Source organism: Malania oleifera, chromosome 4 (genome assembly GCF_029873635.1).
Source record: "Malania oleifera isolate guangnan ecotype guangnan chromosome 4, ASM2987363v1, whole genome shotgun sequence".
In the NCBI taxonomy this organism is placed as follows: Eukaryota; Viridiplantae; Streptophyta; class Magnoliopsida; order Santalales; family Ximeniaceae; genus Malania; species Malania oleifera.
The window spans coordinates 107,470,187-107,492,496 of NC_080420.1; positions in this window are offsets into that span (position 1 = coordinate 107,470,187).

Sequence of the window (22,310 nt, forward strand, 5' to 3'; positions counted from 1 at the left end):
TATGGTAAAAGGTGAATAATATATATATATAGTAGCTGTTAGAATCAGAGGAGCCCATAGGTGGGCTTGATACACATGGGTGAACACCAATTTGACCCAAAAGCTCAAGCTAATTGGGTCTTGAGTCCATTCATGTATATAAGCACCCATTATCCACTTTAATTTTTCAATGTGGGACAAGCTCACAAGTGGAATTCTCAACAATCTCCCCCTCACTTGTGAGTTCCTGCTCCTTCTTGAATGGAAACCGTCTCCCTTTTGGGACAATTCTCCAACAGTTGCTTAAGTGGGCCTTACCACTGACATCTTACGTGCCTCATATTGCATTCCACGTGCCTCTAAACCAATCCTACCTCCCACTTCTTGACCCTATTCGGATCCATCCGCAGCCTAGATGATCCTTATTGGCCTCAACCACACACTTGGTCCTCCAACTGTTAGTATGTCAGGAGAATTAGCTTCCCATCTCGACTTTTACGATGTCGCTCACCCAGAGTTACGAACCATCGGCTCTAGTACCACTTGTTAGGAACGTGTGAGCATCCAGATCAAAGTGACACAAAAAAATTTAACGTGGTTCGGTCAATAACGACCTACGTCCACGGAGCACACACCAAGCATTCACTATCTCCGAAAAATATTACAATTTTCTCTTTCTCTCTCTCTCTCTGAGCTTCTCACACTTCTGCACAGGTTCTTGCAATGACCAGTCTTTCCACAGTTCCAGCAATCAATAACTTTTGTGCTCTGAGAACCTGTGTCTTGAGTACCTCTGGGATTTCCAAATTTAGACCGTCTGGGCCTAGATCTGCTGCAGTTGTTTGATCATCCATGTCTGTTTTCTCAGCCTCGACTCTCCATGTTCAAGCCTGAACTCGAAGTGGAGCCATGGTTCGACTGCATTCTTATTTCCTCTGTTAAAATCATGCTGACAACCTCACCGTATACAAGTTTCGATTTTCCTGTGGAGCTACTGATGGCAGTAACGACACCATTCCAACTTTCAGGCAACTGACTGAGAATTAGTAAGGCCTGAATCTCATTATCAAACGTTATCCCGACTGAGGTGAGTTGATCAAACAACTCATTGAAGTTATTCAAATGTCTGTTGAAACTTTCACCTGCAGACATATTCATCGTAAATAGTCTTTTCATGAGATGTACCTTGTTTGCAACTGAAGGCTGCTCGTACATATTAGAAAGCGCATCCATCAGAGACTTGGTGGATGTTATATGCTTGATATTGAACGCCACAGATTTCGACAATGTCATTCTGATGGCTCCGAGGGCTTTTTGATCAAGCAACTCCCACTCATCCTCGTTCATGGATGCTGGCTTATCCTTCAACGATAAGTGCAATTCCTTCCCAAACAAATAATCTTCTATCTACATCTTCCAAAAACCGAAATTGTTTCCATTGAACATTTTGATTTTTGAGCTCTTTTCATTCGACATCTCGGTTTTCTAATCTAGAGATGGAATTAGCTCAATTGGATAGTGGGGTTGGATCCGAAACGATAAAAAACTCTAGAAATGATTCAAGTCGCTTAAAAAACGAACCCAAAATGACTCCGAAAAACTCAGTCAAAGTTTTGGTCAAACCTGGTCAAACTTGGCCAAGCTTGCTGACGTGTGCACCTGCTGACGTGGCACAGTAGCGTGGCAAGGCTGGTGTGGCAGAGGTGGGGCCCACTTGATGACGTGGTGCTGACGTAACAAGGGTGGCCCAAGTGCTGACGTAGCAGGGGTGGGCCCACTGATGACGTGGCAAGGTGGCCTACTGATGACGCGGCGTGCTGATGTGTGCACCTGCTGACATGGTAGTGCGGACATGGCAGGGCTGGCATGGCAGAGGTGGGGCCCATTGATGACGTGGCAGGGTGGGGCCCACTGATGACATGGCACATTGACGTGTTGTTGAGGTGGAGGTCAGACCCGGGTCAGGAACCGGATCTTGGGTTGATATGGTATGAGTCAGATATTGGGTCGGGTCGGGTTCCAGCTGGGTCGGGTCAGGTCGAGGCCGATCGAGCGAGGAAGATGCGTGCAACGCGTTAAGTGCGTGAGGGACTGGTCGCCGGCACGTGGCGAAGGGTTCTGCTCCGGCGGGGCGTGTTAGGGCGTGTGTGGCTTCTGCTGAACTCCTTTCGAGCTTCGGTTTACACGATTTTCTTCATCTCGGTGAGCTATATATGATGGTGGCTTCAAAACGCAGTTTTGATTTGCTGGACAAAGCTCTGAATTTCAGGATTACTTCCGATCAAGCTTTTCTACTCCAACTAGACTCTCATACCACTTGTTAGGATCGGAGGAGCCCATGGTGGGCTTGATACACATGGGTGAGCACCAATTTGACCCAAAAGCTCAAGCTAATTAGGTCTTGGGTCCATCCATGTATATAAGCACCCATTATTCACTTTAATTTTTCAATGTGGGACAAGCTCACAAGTGAAATTCTCAACAATCTCCCCCTCACTTGTGAGTTCCTGTAGCGACCCTCAATAAAATATAACGTAATAAATAAATATGGTCGACCCAAACCCGTAGGTAACGGGGATACCTGTCAAAAACAGCGAAATTCTATGCAACAGTGAACATAAAATTCAACATCCATCCATAAAGCATAATACTAGAGTTTTCTATAACATTATAAAACCGTACTTCTATACATTCTCATATACATCAAAATATCTCTAGGGTCAAACACAAAATAACTCTGACCTTATTACAAAATCTTGCCCTCCTCATAGGGTAATCTCACTAGCTCAACGACGGCCTTGATCCTCTGGTATCTCAGGGGCTCCTGAAAAATTAATTAAGTTTGGGGGTGAGACACTTCTCAATAAAGGAAAATAAAATAAATACAGTTGTGTGGCAATATGAACATTTTATGCAATTATACATATACAATACATTTCATATTTCTGTAAACATTCATTGTCATATAATAAATCATTATATACTTTCATATTTACTAGTAAATCATATCATAAGTAATGTATCTGTTATACTGATAATACTGAAAACATGTCTAGGATGAATAGCTAGCTAATGTCATGTATTACCCTCTATGACGGGTTGTGCAGCCCGAAGGCGAGACCCGGCAATGGCTGACCGACCACTGCCGAGTCAAATATGTCTGTAAGTACGATGGGCCCGCAACATCCTAGTCCGGACTACCAGGTGAACGTCCACACTCTATTGAAAGCCACATTGACTATCCATCTCCCATCCCCTCGTGGGATGGTTAGCACTAATATGATCATAAATATTTGATCTATAAGCTACGGTACCGAGCCTCTGAATTGAACTAAACTAACATTCTGGTTGTGATAACATATAACACATGATCATACATAACATCATTACGGCCTCGTGCCGAATATATCGTAATTACGGCTTCGTGCCGAATATATCGTAAATACGGCTTCGTGCCAATAACATAAATACGACCTCGTGCCTAAATGATAAATACGACCTCGTGCCGAAATTGTAAATACGTCCTCGCGCCGATAACATAAATATGGCCTTGCGCCAGAATCGTTTTAGGTATTTACATTCTGAAAATAGCTCATTTATGATATATTCATCAAACTCAATACAGCATAACTCGTCTTTCAAAATACCCGAAAATATGCTTTGCTCGTAAAATCATTCATATCATGATTCACTTCACATAAAATAATGTTCATGCCACACATGTGCCGTTTAAAGTCATACTTTATATTCTAAAATCATCATTTCTGACATCTCATACATACAAATACATTTTAATCATGATAGCCGTATTTTCTAAACATACATTTCATATGAGATATATAAATATAGCATGTGCTTTTCTGAAAATGGATTTACTCCTAATTAATAATAATTTGCATGGAAAATAACTGTTTTAGTTTATTCCCTTACCTGACTACTAAGAAAGCCCCCTAAAAATCCTAACCTAACCCCCGTAGGATTTCCTGCTCAATACCCTGAAACTGAAAATTCAAAGTATTAAACCTCAGTATTTTCATGCGTACATCATTTTCTACAACTACCGCAATACCAAATTTGACTTAAAAAGTCTTACCTAAACTTAGGGATGATTTCCAACTTCATTTTCCCAATGATCCGCTCTGGCAAACTCGTAGAGAACTTCGCCAGGAGCATCGTGATAGCCTCAAATCTTTGATCCGGCGATTGGCGGGGCCAAAATCGAAGAGAGAAGTGAGAGAGAGTCGAAGATGAGAGAGAGGAGAGAGGCGCTGAAAATGACAAAATTATCCCGGGTTTCCACTATTTATACTACCAGATTTGTCGACGAATCCTTCAGTGAATTCGTAGATGAAATTCAAGCTGCCTCAGAACCTCTCTCGGTATTTTCTCGTCTACGAATTTTCTTCTGCACTCGTCGACGAACCCCTGTATTCATCGACGAATTCAGGCAATCTCTTAAAATTATTTTTATCCCCTAAATTATTTCTATTTCTCTCCCTCTTAATTATTCAAATTCCATTTTATTCGAGTTATCACAGTTCCTGCGCCCCCTTGAACGGAAACTGTCTTCTTTCTGGGACAATTCTCTAACAGTTGCTCAAGTGGGCCTTATCACTGGCATCTTACATGCCTCGGATTGCATTCCACGTGCCTCCAAACCAATCTTACTTCCCACGTCTTGATCCTATTCAGATCTATCCGCAGCCTAGATGATCCTTATTGGCCTCAGCCACACACTTGGTTCTCCAACTGTTAGCACGTCAGAAGAATTAGCTTTCCGTCTCGACTTTTACGATGTCGCTCACCCAGAGTTTCGAACCGTCGGCTCTGATACCACTTGTTAGGAACGGGGGAGCCCATGGGTGGGCTTGATACACGTGGGTGAACACCAACTTGACCCAAAAGCTCAAGCTAATTGGGTCTTGGGTCCATCCATGTATATAAACACCCATTATCCACTTTAATTTTCTAATGTTGGACAAGCTCACAAGTAGAATTTTTAATAGCAATGCAAAAGTAAAAATAAAAATGGAAGAATGATAAACCATGGGATTTTGGGAGATTTTAATTAAATAGAGGATGGGCATGCATCTCTTATTTCTTTTAGCATATATATATATAGATGACATATATCATGGTGTTTGGATGGTGGCCCAAACAGGGTATAGTCATGTATTTAAAAATTTTAATTAATAATAAAGTTATATAATTTATCATGCTCTATCAATTAGTCGAACTATTGAATTTTTATATTTCATTTATAATTTTAATTTTAAAAATATTGTACTTCACTCACTAATTTTTCCAACATCACTCATTCATTAATTTTTTAAAAACAAGATAACTTAATTTATTAAATTGATATAATTTTTCTAATTTAACTTATCACAATTAAAATAATGAAGATGTGAAAATATTAGTTTAAGAAGAATAACTTTTTTTGTTCTTATAAATTTAAGGGTTGATTAAAAGTTGAATAATATTAATAAATATTTTATTAATAAAAAATTTCTAAAAAGGTGAGCGGTACTTTTAACCCTTTTTAATTTTATAATATTTTTTTAAGATAATTGAAAATAATAAAATTGTTAATGTGCTCTAAATTTTACTATTGAGTTGAATTATTAAAAAAAAATTAATACTTAACTTCAGAAATACCCCTATCATCAGGATTTATACTTCCATGGTTTTTTTTTTTTTAAGGTGGATTAGAATCTTAAGCTTGGAAATTTTTCTTTTTTTATAAATATTAATATTATTCATCTTAATTATATAATATTTTTGAACATGAATACAAATGGTGACAGTTATATATGACGTTTCTAGCCTAGTTATATATGACAGTCCATTTCGCTGACGACCCTTGCGCGCTTAGTCGTGAGCTGTTTTCTTGACCAATCTCCGATGCCTCTTACCTCACGTCATAGTGTTCGTGGACGGCGAAGGGTGGGCGAACGCAAGCTGGTGCATGTGAAGAAGAAAAAGAAAAGGAGCGGGGGATGTGCAAAAGGAGCTACTTCTTGTAGCGTTTCTTTTTTAGAATAAATTTTTAAATTTTACTGCATAGTTTAAGTAAAACTCGCTAGACCGACTAACAAATCTCGTTACGCCAAACAGTAAGATTATGTAAGCATTGAAGTAGGAACTTTTTTCTCAAATAGAATATTATTTTATATTTTATTATAAAAAAAATACTAAACTAGGAAAAAACTTGCTTTGTAATGATGAAACAATAAAAAAAAAAAAAAAAAAAAACTTGCCCAAGAGTACCCTAAAATTTTAATGACTTAATTGCCATCAGTTGGGTTTGAAATTTGAAAAATTATAGGATTTTTTTTAGGAAATTAACCAAAAGTATTTTAAAGAAAAAAATTATTTTTTATTATATTTTTTTTATTAAATTGTATTAAAAATAAAAATTTGCTTTTATATAATTAAAAATTAAAAAAAATAAATATTAAGAATGCGTAAAATCAAACTTTTGTTCGTGAATTTGATATATTTTTCATTCTCTCTTATTTTTTTTGATAATCAAATATGAAAACGTGAATTCTTTGATATTTTTCTTTCATTACCCTAATATTTTTTGAATTCCAAATGGGACCTTAGAAAAACATAAAAAGAGTCAATAAATTTACTTTTCATGTTTAATTATAAAAAATCAAAATGTAGAATAAAATATGTCAAATCAATGAACAAAAAATTGGTTTTACATATCATACATATTTATTTTTCTTAATTTTTATTCATAGTAAAAGAATATTTTATTTTAATAATATTTTATACAGAGAGGAATACAGTAAAAAAGTTTTCTTGTTTCATTTATTTCTTTTCCCCAAACAAAATACTTAATTTAAAATATAATGTCGAAATATATATTTTTTGTAATATAATTAAGAATTAAGAAAAATTAAATATTCATCACGTGTAAAATCAAAATTTTTAAATTTATTTTCTATATGTTTTAGCACTTTTCATGATAAGTAAACATAGAGAGTAGATCCTTTCTTATTTTTCTTTCATTTTTTTTCCTGAGCTTTGTACAGACCTAAAAAATGAGAAGCACTTTCTTCTTTCAGATCCCCCGATTTTAACATGAGTTTTTATCATTATTATTTCGTTGGAGGTCTACTAGATTGAGCTACACAACCGAAAGTAGCTCATATATCTTTAATAGTTTCCCTTTTCATTCTCTCATAAGTTTCAAACCTCTACTTTCAAAATAAAAATTTCAAATCTATTGAAATACGAGTCATCATGATCTTTTACTAAATAACGTTTAAGTTTAAGTGATGAGATTTTAATACAAATTGTTAGTTTTAATACAATCCCAAGAGAGGGGTAAATTGGAGATTTAAAAAATTCTTCCTAGGTTTATATAATCCAACAATTAGTATTATGCAATCTAAGCAATTTCAAGCCCAAACAAATATTTAACCAATAAGCATAAACACACAAGTGCAGAAAATAAAGTGTAGAAAGTAAATTGACACCAGCTATGTTATTGGGATTCGGTCAATACTGCCTACGTCCCCGCCTTGGCTCCCCAGCACAAGGATTCTACAACGGTTCACTTAACAAGTGGAGCGGCACCGATTACAACTAGGTCAATTAGCTAGACTGACCTCAACTTAAAACTGCACCTTACCAGGATGGTGTACCTAACTTTTCCAATTGAGTCTAAGCCAATTCGGGACTATTCCACAAAACTAGTCTCTCTCTTCAGGTCTACGCCTGGAATACAACAATCAGTATGAATTTTGCGTACACGGAAATATGCTTCTTCAACAAGAAGATATGTTCCATAGTATAACTCAAATGATAATGTAAGCACAGATGATAAAAAAATATGCTCAGTGCTTAATGATGTGTGTCAAACACTCAATCTAATGTAGATAAGCAATCAAGATCTAGTGTGTATTTCTAAGCAAGCTTTGAACCACGATATAAAATATTACAGTACCAGTTTAGGGTTTCAAAAGATGCTAGCAAGATGATTCAAACAATCTCAACAATATGTTCTCAATATACTAAACACAAGAGATGTTTGAATGCAAGCATAAGAAAATATTTTGCACACAACAATAAGAGCAAAGGTATCTTACAATATCAATGCAAGCACCCACAAGCCACTAAGTTTTCATACACAAGATTTATTAGATAAAATCAGTGGGAGAACTTATGCTTAACTCTCAATATTAAAATCAATCAACAAGGATAACAAATAAGAGTATTAAGCAAAGTGGAATGAAACACAAGCACTCTTAGCACACTCACAACACTTGGATAATCAAATAAATTGAAACTTTTGAGTGTATGGGAGTAGTATTATGATATAAGCAAAAATAAGATTTGAAATTTTGAGAGAATTTTGCCTTGATGATTTTGCTAATCCTTACTAATTTTTGCAAATGAACTTGTATATATAGGCAAAGGCAATTTTATGACCGTTTGGGACTTAATAAGCATTTTTAAAAAGATTTTAAACAAGTTTAATATTTTAACCCAGTTTAACCTCTTTTATCTCGGTTAAAAATAAAAACAACCCGAGAGTTTCGAGTGGTTGACCTGAGGTTTGTTCGTCTAAACAAACACAGAGGTAAAAGTGAATTTTGAAATTCGGGTGGATGAGTTATAGTTCAGTTTGCCGAACCAAGGCGATTCTCCAAAAGACTGTGATTCGATCGCCTGATTTGAAGTTCGGTTTTCCGAACTCATAAATTCAGTCTCCCGAAGCTATTTTGAATGTAATGGTTCAGGTGCCCGAGTTGGTGAGAAAGGTCCTGACACAGGTTCAGTCGACTGTGGAAGATGTGTTCATTTTAATTCGGTTTGCCGAACTCAGGTCAACTTGTTGACCGGTCCACGGTTCGGTCGCCTGAGGTATTTTGAACACCAAGGGTTCGGTCGCCCGATCACTCACAAAATTTTCCCTTTCAGTCCAATTTTACTTTAGTTAATTCCCCTGATATTTTATGTGATATTAGGGCTTAGTGCACTATGTGTAGGAACCTAAAGTCCAACTAGGGTCATGGTTGAGCATATCTACTTACCATGTATGATGTATATTATTACAAGTCATATTGAGGTACAGTCCATAATTAAATTACAGTCCAGAATGAAGAATATAAAAATAATTACAAATACAACACAATTTTCTTCATTCTTCTACGTGATTATCATATGCCATCATGATGTAACTTTCTGTTCAAATGCAAACGTAGCTCATGACAAACGTCAATACCAAATGTATTTGTCATTATCAAAATCGAAATATGACCAATTAGGTCAACATTGCCTATGTCATTCCTATGACAAATCCATTCTGGTAGAAATGTCGGTGGCAAACATAGGCCCAACGATATCTTTAGTTTTCCAATCGGTCGAATATTGATCGAGAAAATAAGGAGAGAGAGAGAGAGAGAGAACGAAGGAGACAAGAAGCGGGGAGAGAGATGTGAGGGTTGGCGTTCTCAGCTTCTAAAATTTCATTTTGAAATTTTGGAATCTACTATGTATATGTTATAATATTAAATTATATATATATATATATATATATATATCATAATACTTTATTTATTTGATTAATAAATTAACTAATTTCTTTTAATGTAATTTAATTACTTTACTTTAATTTAATTTAATTTAATTAATTTTAATTTTTAATTTTTTATTTCATTCACTACATCTTTCTCTAATAATTATTTTTGGGGCGTTACATTCTCCCCTCACAAAAATTTCATCTTCGAAATTTGTTGAATACAACCCCAAGTAAAATCCATTGTTAACCTACCAAGTTTTGAGTTAATCTTTTAAACGATTATATTAGAACTGATAACTTACATAAATCAATGGGTTATACATCCTGTCCTAATACACCTTGCTTTAGCACCAACACTCAATAACTTCAATTTTCATCTCCATTCTTACAAAGATTTAACAACATAACTTTAGAAGAATCAATAGATAACTATTCTCTGATTATGACATAACCCCAAATTTTCATATTAGTTGTCTAGAACCCACATTTCTTGTTTACTATATAATTAATGCTCTCATAATATTTGTAAAATTAACCACATATATTGTTCATGCTCTTCTTGAGTCTTTGAATGCCCCCAAAAAATATCCATAAAAATTATAATGAATTTATCCAAGTATGGTTGAATAACTTGATTCACTATATCCATGAAATGTAAGGTGCATTGGTAACCCCGATTGGTAATACCAGAAACTTGTATCGATCTTACTGTGTACTTAATTCTGTCTTTGGGAAGTGTAATTACCAATTCTTAATTGGTGAAAACTAAATTGCAAATCAATCTTAAAAAAATTTGGGATTTTACCAATTAATCAAATAATCCACCAATCCCTAGAAGTCGATACCAATTCTTAATGTAACATGATTCAACTTCCAATGATTAATGCATAGCGTCGAGGTCCTATTATGTTTCTTAGTAAATAACATAGGTGCAACCTATGATGATATACTAGGCCGACCAAATTCCTTATCGAGAAAATCTTCTAGTTGCACCCTAAGTTGCCTTAGTTCAATTAGTGTCGTTCTATATAAAGCAGTTGACATAGGCTCTGTTCCTAACACCAAATCAATATTAAACTCAATCTCCTCTTGGAGATAACCCCGATAAATCATTTGGGAAGAATATGTAAAAATTCATCCCCTATGGTGAAAAAGTTTGGAATTCGTTAATTCGTATGTTTCTTTCATTGCTGCTACCACCCCAAACATGTGTCCAAATTCTATCCTTTCACAAGCTCTCAAGATGTCAAATATGAAAGCTTGTTAGTTAGAAAGAAAATCCTCACTCCATTTGGATTTCTGAATACTATCTTCTTTTAAAGAAACAAACAACTAGGTGTATGATCAATAGATAACCACCCATTTATAGGATTACATCCTAATCCACAACATTCATGTTAATAAGTCAACTGGGAAGTCATTTTCCATTGAAGACTATTTTAAAATCAATTCTAGCTCATAGCCTCAACCCTTAACTTCTCTTACTCGTTACATAAATTCTCACCAATGGTTAACCTCATCCTTAAACAAAGAACTTGCAATGATGACTCATACTCATCAAGGGTCTTACCTGCTGGAACATCTCAGACCAGGATGTGTAATTATTTGCCTATCAGATCAAATGTATAAAAGGCACTTCAAACTCTCATCATAACTTTTTATTTCATTTGAGTAAGAATTATACGAGCTTCTAAACATTCCCTAAAATTTTAATCATCCAATTCCTTTTCAATGCCAAACTAATGCACACGCTTACACTTTTAAAATCAGGGTAAAGTATTATTTTTCTACCAAATTGGTTTCTAAATTTATTATATTTTTTTTCTTGCTTCAAATAGTTTTTAAGACTCAACTTATAACCTATGTTGGCAAGCTTTGAATATCAAAATATAGTTGGAAAAATATCCTTAATGAAAAACATGGATTGCAATTATGGCAAGTTTAAGTCCTAGTATACTAACTTCAAGTCAATCATGATCTTGCTCCAGTGACTGGAAAAATATGCAATAAACACGTGTCTTAATTTTTTGGTACAGAATACAATACTAATGAAGTTATTTAGTCAGCTATGATCGGTGAGCGGACATTATCTAGCAGCATAAATCTTGTGTGAAATGGATTGAGAAGGAAAGGGTGATATTCATTTGTACTAGAGAGTTGCTAATGATAGAAGGATTAGATTCTAAAGATGGTTACAAAAGCCATAATTAATTGCAGGAAACAACTAAATATTTCACATTAGTCTGTATACAAATCAAATCGCAACTGAGCCGATGCCTAAGCGGTTAAATTAGTATCCCATTGCTAAGTAGGATATGCACATGATAGAGCAAAAAGATAAAGCTCCAGGTCCTAGCATGTATAGTTTTCCTTTTGGATAGCAAATTGTTAAAGGTCCAAGTATCATTATGATTTTCTTCTAGGTATAACTAAAGATAATACGGTTTGGGGTTATTTGGTTCACATGATCCTTTGGAATACTTGGCAATGTGATGCTTATGACATCTTGTTCTCATGTTTGTTTCTAGATTATGGTGATAACATCACTTCCTAGGAAATAAAGAATTTTCCCAAAACATAGGAGTCCAATTGTTGCCCATTAGTATCTTACATTCTTATGGACATCTTAATTTTAGGATTAAACTGTCTCCACTATTTTGGTTGACTTATAAAAATATGAACATATGTAGTTGACGCACAAAAATATGAAAATATGTAGTTGACGCACATTCTCATTGACCCATCTTTCATTTTCATAAAAAAAATACCAGTGCTTCTTAGGGTTACACGCTGGGCCTAATAAATCCTTATCTAATAATTCTTGTAACTATTCATTTAACTCTTTTAATTCTGTCGGTGTTATTCTGTATGGCGCTTTAGAAATCAGCGCTGTCCCCGAAACTAGATTAATAGTAACCTCTACCACACGATCAAGAGGTGGTCCCAACAAATCCTATGGGAATATATCAGTAAAATTCCTCACTACTGGGATATCCTCAAATCTCAACTCCCCTTCTGGTGACCCTATCAAGATGCTTGATTACCTCCTCAGTACTAATTCTGTGGAGGTGGATAGTTCAATGTCACACGATAGTCCCGCGCCATATCCAGCCTCACTACACCGATAGCAAATAACTGGTCCTCCCCTACACTCGCCCCAATGCTTCTGATGTCATCTTGAACAGATAGGATGATGCAAACTCTCCTGATGGGCTTGAGATCCCGTATCCTGTCGCTGGCCCGAGAAATTACCAGGCCGCCTCCATGAGCCCTGACTAGTGCTGGTTTGAAAACCTTGAGGCAAGGGCCTCTTCTTCTGGTTTGCAACTCTTCCCTTCTCCTGAATACTGGTCTCAACTGCAATGGCCTTATCCACCAGCTCAAAGAAACTCTGAGTCAACAATGCCACCACTTGTGTTCATATTCCCTGCCTCAGACCTCTCTTGATCATTCAAGCTTTCCTTAGTTTATTTGGAACCATATGAGTAGCTAAACGGGATACTTCCATAAACCTAGTTTAACGACCTGAATAATAATAATATTTGAATAATAAATAGGAAGAGTATTTTTCAGGGGCCTCGTCGATGAACACAGGAGATTCCTCGACGAAGGCATAAGAGGACCTCGTCGACAAAGACAAGATTCATCGACAAGAAGATACCGAGAGAGGTTTTGGGTAGTCTGAATTTCATCGACGAGGAGGTAAGGTTCGTCGACGAAATTACTTAAGGATTCGTCGACGAGGTGACGTGTCTCGTTGACGAATCTAGCCCTATAAATAGTGAAAACTCGGATTTTTATCCAATTTCAGTGCTTCTCTCTCTCTCTCTCTCTCTCTCTCTCTCTCTCTCTCTCTCTCTCTCTTACGGTCTCTCCCACTTCTCTCTTTGATTTCGGCCCCGTCAGTCGCTGGATCGACGATCTGAAGCCACCACGACATTCCTGGCAGAGTTCTCTTCGAGTCTACCGGAGCGGATCATTGGTGAAACGAAGTTAGAATTCATCCCAAGTCTAGGGTAAGGTCTTTTATTAAGTTTTTGGCTTTCTGGTAGTTATAGGAAATCATGTAGACAAAGAAATACTGAAATTCTGTTCTGAAAAATATTGTTTTCAGGGTGTTGTGTATGAAGCCCTACGGGTGTTAGGCCAGTATACCATAGGGGCTTTCCAGTAGTCAGGTAAGAGAAATATGCTATACTAGGCAATTTTACTATGTTTTAGTATAAATTATACGTTTTTATCAGATGATTTTTCACGACGGAAATTTATACAATTTATTATTTATGTATAATATGTTTAAAACTTCTGTGTGGCTTAAGAATATGAGTATAATAAAGAAACATGTTTTACAGTAATTTCAGGATATGATTTACAGAATATACAGCCAGTGGTTATGTTTTATAGTAATTACAGTACTATAATTATACAGTTTTCAGTACCATGATCATACAATTTATAGTACCATGATTATAACGTTTATAGTACCATGATTATACAGTTTTCAGTACCATAACTTACAGATTGCAGTTCAGTTCAAAAATACAGATGATACAGTTACAGTTTATTTCATTGGCATGGTTTATACAGTTATTACAGAATCATGGTAAAACAGCTAGTGTATATAGAAATATATTATATGGTATTAGACCCTGTTGGATCATACAATTACAGAGCATGGTACCATAGTTACATACAATTTACAGAGTGCAACCACCTATTCAGATAATACGTGGTAGTAAGTCGATCACATAGTGCCCTAGACGTGGACAGGCTCCCATTAGATATGGGTTGAGGAGGGCAGATTAGACCGAGGGAGTATAGTGATTTATCCTGGTCCGCCAGCCAGGATAGATCCCACCTACGGGCCGCACAATCCTATCATAAGGGGTTAAATCATGACACACAGTTATCAATTGGGAAGTTTTCAATTATTATTATGTATATACAGATTTCCAGAGACAGAGAATATACTTATGTACATTAGAAGTATTTTAAATAGTAACCTAAAATACTAATATGCTAAAGCAACATGGAAATGGTGGTGGTTTTTATTACTTGTACTGTATTTACAAATCTAGTTATACATCATTTTATTGAAACAAATTTTCATAGTATTATAACTCATTCGCCACACACTAGTAATAGCATATTTCGTCTTACTGAGCGTTGGCTCATCCCAATTACTTTAACATTTTTCAGGTGATCCAGGTAGGTGAGCAGATTAGGCTCGCAAGTAGAGGGGCCTTGGTATTGCCCTGACAGTTGTGTGAGTATTTTTGGGAATATTTTGTATAGCCCTAGCCAGTTGAGAGTATTCTAGAAAACACACATATATGCAAATTTTGGGAAACACTTTAGCCCTCTGGTATTGTATATAATTACATATGTTTATGTTTATTTGATCTCTACTTCTCATTGCTTAGGTTGATGATTGGGTTTAATCCAGTATGGTATCAGAGCATGTTAAATGTCATAGTATAAAAAAAAAACCCATTTAAATAGCAAGTCGTTACACCTAGCCGCATACTGTTGTACAGTCATGGGTCCATGGGTTAGATATAGGAACTCTTGAGCCTTCACCTCTCGGGTGGCAGTAGGGAAGTATCAATCAAAGAAGACCTCCTTGAAACGGCCCCAAGTAATATGCCTTACATGCTGTTCCTTAACTAGTTTTGCCAATTGTCGCCATCTCTTTGCTTCCCTTACTAATTTATAGGTGGCATACCGCACCTTCTACTCCTCCATGCACTCTAGCACACCTAGTAGTTTCTCTATCTCTTGAACCCAATCTTCAGCTACGATCGGGTTCACCCTTTCTACAAAAGCCGAAGGATTCATCCGGGTAAACTGCTGAAAAGTGTAGCCCTGACCAGCCGGAGGTTGATCCTACTCTCTAGAGTCCCTCCGATTCTCCTTCCTAGCCTGTCGCACTATACTTCGCAGCACTACCGAAGCATCGACATCATCCTCACTGGAAGTATCCATGTGATTATCCCCTCCATCTACGACGTCATTTCCCCTAGAATCCATCTCGAAGATTGGATAGAAACTGATTTAGAAACTCCTCATTTATCATAATTGGAGCAAGTATGAAATGAAGAAACTACTAATATGTATGAATTCTTAGTTTAAAGATTCATTCTCCTAGTTCTGTCACAAAACCGACAAGATATCAATCTCTAACATAACACTGACTCCACACACGTACTCGACCGCCCTAGAATCCCAACCTAAATTTCCAAGCTTTAGTTTCTTAATCTAGAAAAGAAACCATCAATGGATTTACCATAATTTTCTTGAAATCGTCATTCCAGGAAAAAGCACAGAAAATCGTCAAGGATCTCTGCCTCTAATCTTCTAGACCCAAACCCAACCTAATCTACCCATTCTTATCCTTAACTTATCCCAACCTATACTCTAATAATTATCAACCATCAAAGTCTGCAGAACCTAGCAAACCTAGGCTTTGATGCCACTTGTAACTCCCCGACTCGCCATGTAGGCCTGTGGTGCTACTTTAGTGACATCTATGTACCTGATACCTTATTTCTCATATATAAAACACATATACACGAAAAAAATAAAATATAAAATCTTCAAATTATATTACCAGAGTTCTAACTATCTTTATATACAAATATCTCAATTTTCACATAATTACATCCCATAAAACTATACAAAAATAAAAATCTCTATCCATACCTACCGCCTATATAAATTTAAACCACTAGCCCGACTCCTCTAGCTTGCTAGACCCGATCCCTAGAATTTCCTCAGACGATTGTTTGTAAAGTAGGGGTGAGGCACAACTCAGTAAGGGAAGGACTAAGTTAATGTTAGTGTGTAGCCAATATGCATTTAGTGTATAGAAAATAACCAGTTCACTAAGTAGATAAACACATTTATGAAATCATTCTTATTTTACATTCACACGCACAATTAGCCGAGGATAGGGAAGATTACTGGCCCATACAAGTAGCTTCCCTCTACTCTAATACCATTACTGCTACTAGGCACTCACCTTTCTCAGCAAGCCCTCGAAGTTATCTTATTAATTATTCGCATTCACATAAATTAACATATATGCATATAAGAAACTCTCTGTGACAAACACGTCATTTACTTCCCCCATGGCACGGGTTGTGCGGCACGAAGGCTAGACTAATGTCCTAAAGGATCCACCCAGAAAATAGTCATATGTACTCTCTGCTGACATACTCCGCAGGTATATGCAGCTCCAGCTGTTGGTTCGATTGCCCTTACCTAGGGGGTACATTCACCTTACGTAGGCAAATCGGACAAGGCCACTCTACACCTCTCAGCACAAGTGTGGGCGCACACGGCCACATAACAAATCCCTAGCAATGGTACCGTACTCACAATACACTGGTCCTCAGGGTTCCTAAAACATATCATGCAATTTAGATAATAGAAATCACCATTTAAAACATCAATTTACATATATTTCCTATTATTCCAAAAACCCGGCCCCCGGCCACAAACACAATCCGACTCACAGCCATTTAAACAAAACCCCGACCCTCGACCGTTGTATCAAATCCCTGCATTATTCACAAGTATTTCCAGTATTTCACAAACAATTTCAGTATTTCACAAACAGTTTAGTATTTCAAAATCCCAAATCCAAATTTGTTGGAATTGGTGTGATCCCAAGAGGGGGGGGGGGGGGTAAATTGGGTTTTAAAAACTTTTTGGCTAATTTAAACAATTTGCCGATTCACCATAGTATCATATCCCATTCAACATGTATACGTGTATGTAAAGCGAGTTTAACAATAAAAGCAAACATACACATGTGTAGTATCTTGTTTAAATCAAATGTGTGCATGAGAATAATTTCGACATTAAATAATCATTCATACACATACTTAAATTAAAGTGTAGGAATTTAAATAAGATAGAAAGAACGACACCAAATTTGTTATCGAGGTTCAGCCAAACTAGCCTACATCCCCGCCTTGGGCTTACCTTAAGGATTCCACTATACCTGCTCACTTAATCGGGTGGAGCAAAATCCTTTTACATCCTCTCCTTACGGGGCGAGGAAAATCTCAGATCAATTGCTAGGCTGAGCCAAACTAGTCTCACTTATGGGGTTGAGACTCCCCAGTTCAATTCTGGGCTGAACCGAATCGGTCTCACTTGCGGGGCTGAGACTCACCAATTCAATTAACGAGCTAAACCGAACCATTACATGAAAACCATTTTTGTACATGAAAATATGCTTCTGAAATACAAGCAGAGATATACACACTAAGCTCATACAAATACACACTCCAATGATGTGAAATAATGCTCAGGGGAGTAAGGGTGCTTAACTATATTTAAACCCTAATAAATGTTTTCTCCAAAAAGATATTTCAATAACACTATAGGAGAACCTAGGGTTTTTCTCTTTCAATGATTTTTGCACAAATAGAATGTATATGAAAAATGGGTATTATGTTCTCCAATCAAAGATTTATGCAAGTTAGAAATACTTGGAGAATCTAGGAGTTAAGCTCAATAGAATATTTGTGCTATGGATAACTTCTCCCAAAATATATTTATCAAAGAAATAATCCAGGAGAAATGCAAGCAATACTCTCAAAGATTGAATTTCAAAAAGTAAGTAACAAGTGAGAGTATATGCATGTAAATACAAATATAAAGCCCAAAATAAAATACTCTCTTTGAAAGTTATTTTGATATAAAACAAGTGAAAGAGAGTTGAAGATATTTGAATAAAATATTTTGCTCCAAAGAAGAAATTTTTGCAATAAAAACAAGTTGGGGGAACTTTGATTAACAGATGATTAGAGAGAAATTTAGAGTTAATCAAAGTTACTAATCTAAAGTAATAAGGAGGTATTTATAGAGTTTGTGGAAAATATAATCGTTGGGGACACACTCCGCATTTTGGAAAAGTTTAATTAAGTTTAATGACGTTTTAAACACTTAAAAAATATTTCAACCCGAGAGCACCAGCCGGCCAGAAGACTTTCGGTTGACCAAAGTTCATATGGCTCGGTCGATCGGGTCAATTTTGAACTTCAGGTTCGGTCGACCAAGAAGGGCGATTTTTTCAAATTAGAGCGATTTGGTCGACCAGGGTGAAAATGAACTAAAGGTTCGGTTGATCGGGACATTTTGAACTAAGAAGTTCGGTCGACCAGGTTGTTAGGTCATTTCTCGAGGACCAATAGTCAACTAGAGCGCTGGAGTACATTTTGGGCTCGGTCGACCAGGTGGTCAAAAAGTTGACTTCCTAGGAGGTTCGGTCGACATGGGCCATTTGAACTACAAGAGTTCGGTCGACTGGGACATGGTTAACCGTTGACCTGGACCTAGGTTCGGTCGATTGGGCTACAAATGAACTATGAGGGCCGGTCGACCGAAAGTGCAAAACTTGTGTATTTCGGTCCTGTTTGAGCTAATGATCACCCTATTTCAAATGACCAAGTATGGGTTTGCATAAGTGAGTGTCCTAAGGTCATTTATAAGTCCTTTTTGAAGACACCGAAAAAATCCGGTGTCGGTCGACTTTCGTAAACTTCGTTCTAGCCCCGATTTTGACCCTAAAACTATTCCAAAAACTTGGTATGATTTTGGTCTACTTAGAAAAGAGTTTTTGGTGAGATGTGCTGGTCCCTAGGGTTTATCTACGGTCGTTCTGAGCATTCAAACACATCATGCAGATGCATGCAATATTACAGACCAAAGATAAAAATAAATGCATATACAAATTAAAAACAAATGTCTTCGTCTTTTTGCTCTTCTGACTTCACAGAATGCGCTTGATCGTATAGTCTTTAAGTCCTGCAAGCTTCCATTGTTGTTGCCTTATGTGTGTATTAAATTAATGGACCTGTTCACATGCTAAGTACACACATAAAAAACATGTGCTTTGTCAACATCAAAATTGGGATCAGACTCAAAAAGTCAACAAAATATACAATAATTTATACCAATTAAATCATCTACCACACGATTTCTACATTTTAACGTAACCATATAAACAAACAAGCTTTCCACCATTCATTTTATTCAAAAATATCATACCATATATTCTAGATTTGTAAAGTCCATTTCGAACGGTTGGTTTTCAAAATAACTTTAAAATTCTTAAATAAATAAATAAATATATATATATTTAAACATAAAAATTAAATTGATTCAATTTCCATAAAATTACTGAGTTAACTTAATCCCCTTACCTGGTTTTCTGAAATTATGCCGGTAGGGACCCCAAAATGATGCCTGCGGCGCTCATCCGAACCTTGATTCAATAATCCTAATTTAATAAAATTAACCATAAATAAAATATTATTTTAACATTTCCTAGACCCACAAATTTCAAATAACAATTAAACCCCCGAAAACAACCAATTTTCTTAATTCCCTAAATCCCACTCTTGCTTTGGAGTGGTGCTTAGGACCCCCAAATTGAAAATTCATTCTGGCCAAAATGACCACGATCGAGACTAGGACTCCATGGTAGTGCCCGATCATCGATTTAGCTGAAGATTCAAGGAGAAATTGCGGAAAGAGAGGGAGTATACCTTTCCCCAAGAGTGGTGCCTATGTCGCTCCCATGACAAATCCGCTCTGGTAGAAATGTCGGTGGCGAAGATAGGAAGCCAACGATATTTTTGATTTTTCGATCGTCCAAATATTGGCCGAGAAAATAAGGAGAGTGAGAGAGAAAATGAAGGAGACGAGAAGCTGGGAGAGAGATGTAAGGGGTGGCGTTTTCAGCTTCTGAAATTTCAATTTGAAATTTCTTGAAGCTTAAGGAATCTACTATGTATATGTTATAATATTAAATTATTATTATTTTATTTATATATATATATATATATCGTGATACTTTATTTATTTGATTAATGAATTAACTAATTAACCAATTAACTAATTTATTTTAATTTAATTTAATTACTTTAATTTAATTTAATTAATTTAAATTTATTCTTCTTTTTTTGTTTTTTTTTTTTCATTCACTACATCCTCCTATAATAATTATTTTTGGGGTGTTACAGTATGTCTCTCAGATTCCTTATTTTTACATAATGTCTTATGTATTCCTCATTTTTTTTTTTCATTTAATCTACTATTGGTTTCCAAACTCACTAAACAATCTAATCTTTCTTTTATCTTTGCTGCTTCTCATTGTTTTCTACAGGACCAGATAATGGAGAAGATGATTGGGATTGCTCTTGAGAAAGAAGGACTTTACCATCTAACTCAAGCTTCATTAAAAGTTAAAACCTGCAATTCATTTCAGTCTAATTCTACACCTTTTGCTTTATCTTCTACTCACAAACCATTAGATATACGGCATTGTAGATTAGGACATGTATATAGTTCAAGATTACATTCTCTTAAACAGATTGATTCTACTATCACTTTTGATTGTACAAATGTTTGCGACATATGTCCTTTAGCAAAGCAAAGAAGGCTTCCTTTTCATGTATCACAAAGTAATTCTAATAAAAGTTTCGATTTGATCCATTGTGATATATGGGGTCCTTTTGGCACTACTTCCTACTCTGGCTTTAGATATTTTTTCACTATAGTCGATGACTTCACAAGGTGTACTTGGGTATACATGCTTAAAGTTAAATTAGAAGTGTCATCTTTAATCAAAACTTTCTATAAAATGATAGAAAACCAGTTTTCTTCTTCTGTCAAAATTATACGGTCTACTAATGGACTGGAATTTTTACTCACAAAATTTTATCATAAATCTGGTATTTTGCATCAGAGAAGTAATGTAGAAACTCCACAAAAAAATGGTGTTGTGGAGAGAAAACATCAACATCTATTGAGCACAATAAGAGCCTTAATGTTTCAAGCAAATCTACCATTAATTTTTTGGAGTGATTGTGTGCTTAGTACAGCACACATAATCAATAGAATTCCCACTCCTCTACTTCAAAATAAATCCCCTTTTGAAAGGCTTTTTAATAAAACACCTAATCTTTCTCATTTAAAAGTTTTTGGTTGCCTTTGCTTTGCATCAACTTTAGATAGTCACAGACAAAAATTTGATTCAAGAGCCACAAAGTGTATATTCCTAAGATATCCTTCTGATATTAAGGGTTATAAACTCATGGATCTGAACACCAATAAGATAATTGTTTCTCGAAATGTCATATTCCATGAAACAATTTTTCCTTTCCGAATGTTACCACCAAATCCTAAACATCATTCCTTTATGTTTCCTATTTCACAAACATTTTCAAATTCCCTTTCTACCAGCTCATTCTTCAATTCATATCAGAATATCGAATCTGCATCACTACATAATAATTCTACTCTTTTCTCTGAACTTCATACACACATTGATTCAGACTCATCTACATTTCCATCTCCTTCCAATATGGATCCAATATCGGATTCAACTTACCAAGAAGTCCTACAGCTCATAAAATCAACCAAAATTAAACAAAAACCTTCATATCTGTAGGACTATTATTGTGGTAATATCTCTTCATCTCAAATAGCAACTCAGGCATCTACTTCAACTAACTCTCCTGAAAATTTCTATTATCTCCAGAACCCAAAACATATCAACAAGCTTCTAAACTACCTGAATGGCAAGCTGCCATGAAAAATGAACTCAATGCATTGGAGTTGAATAAAACTTGGCAGCTTGTTACTCTTCCTGCAAATAAAAGGACTATTGGTTGTAAATAGGTATTCAAAGTAAAATATAAAGTTGATGGAACTATAGAAAGACATACAGCTAGATTGGTGGCCAAAGGGTATACTCAGCAAGAAGGCCTAG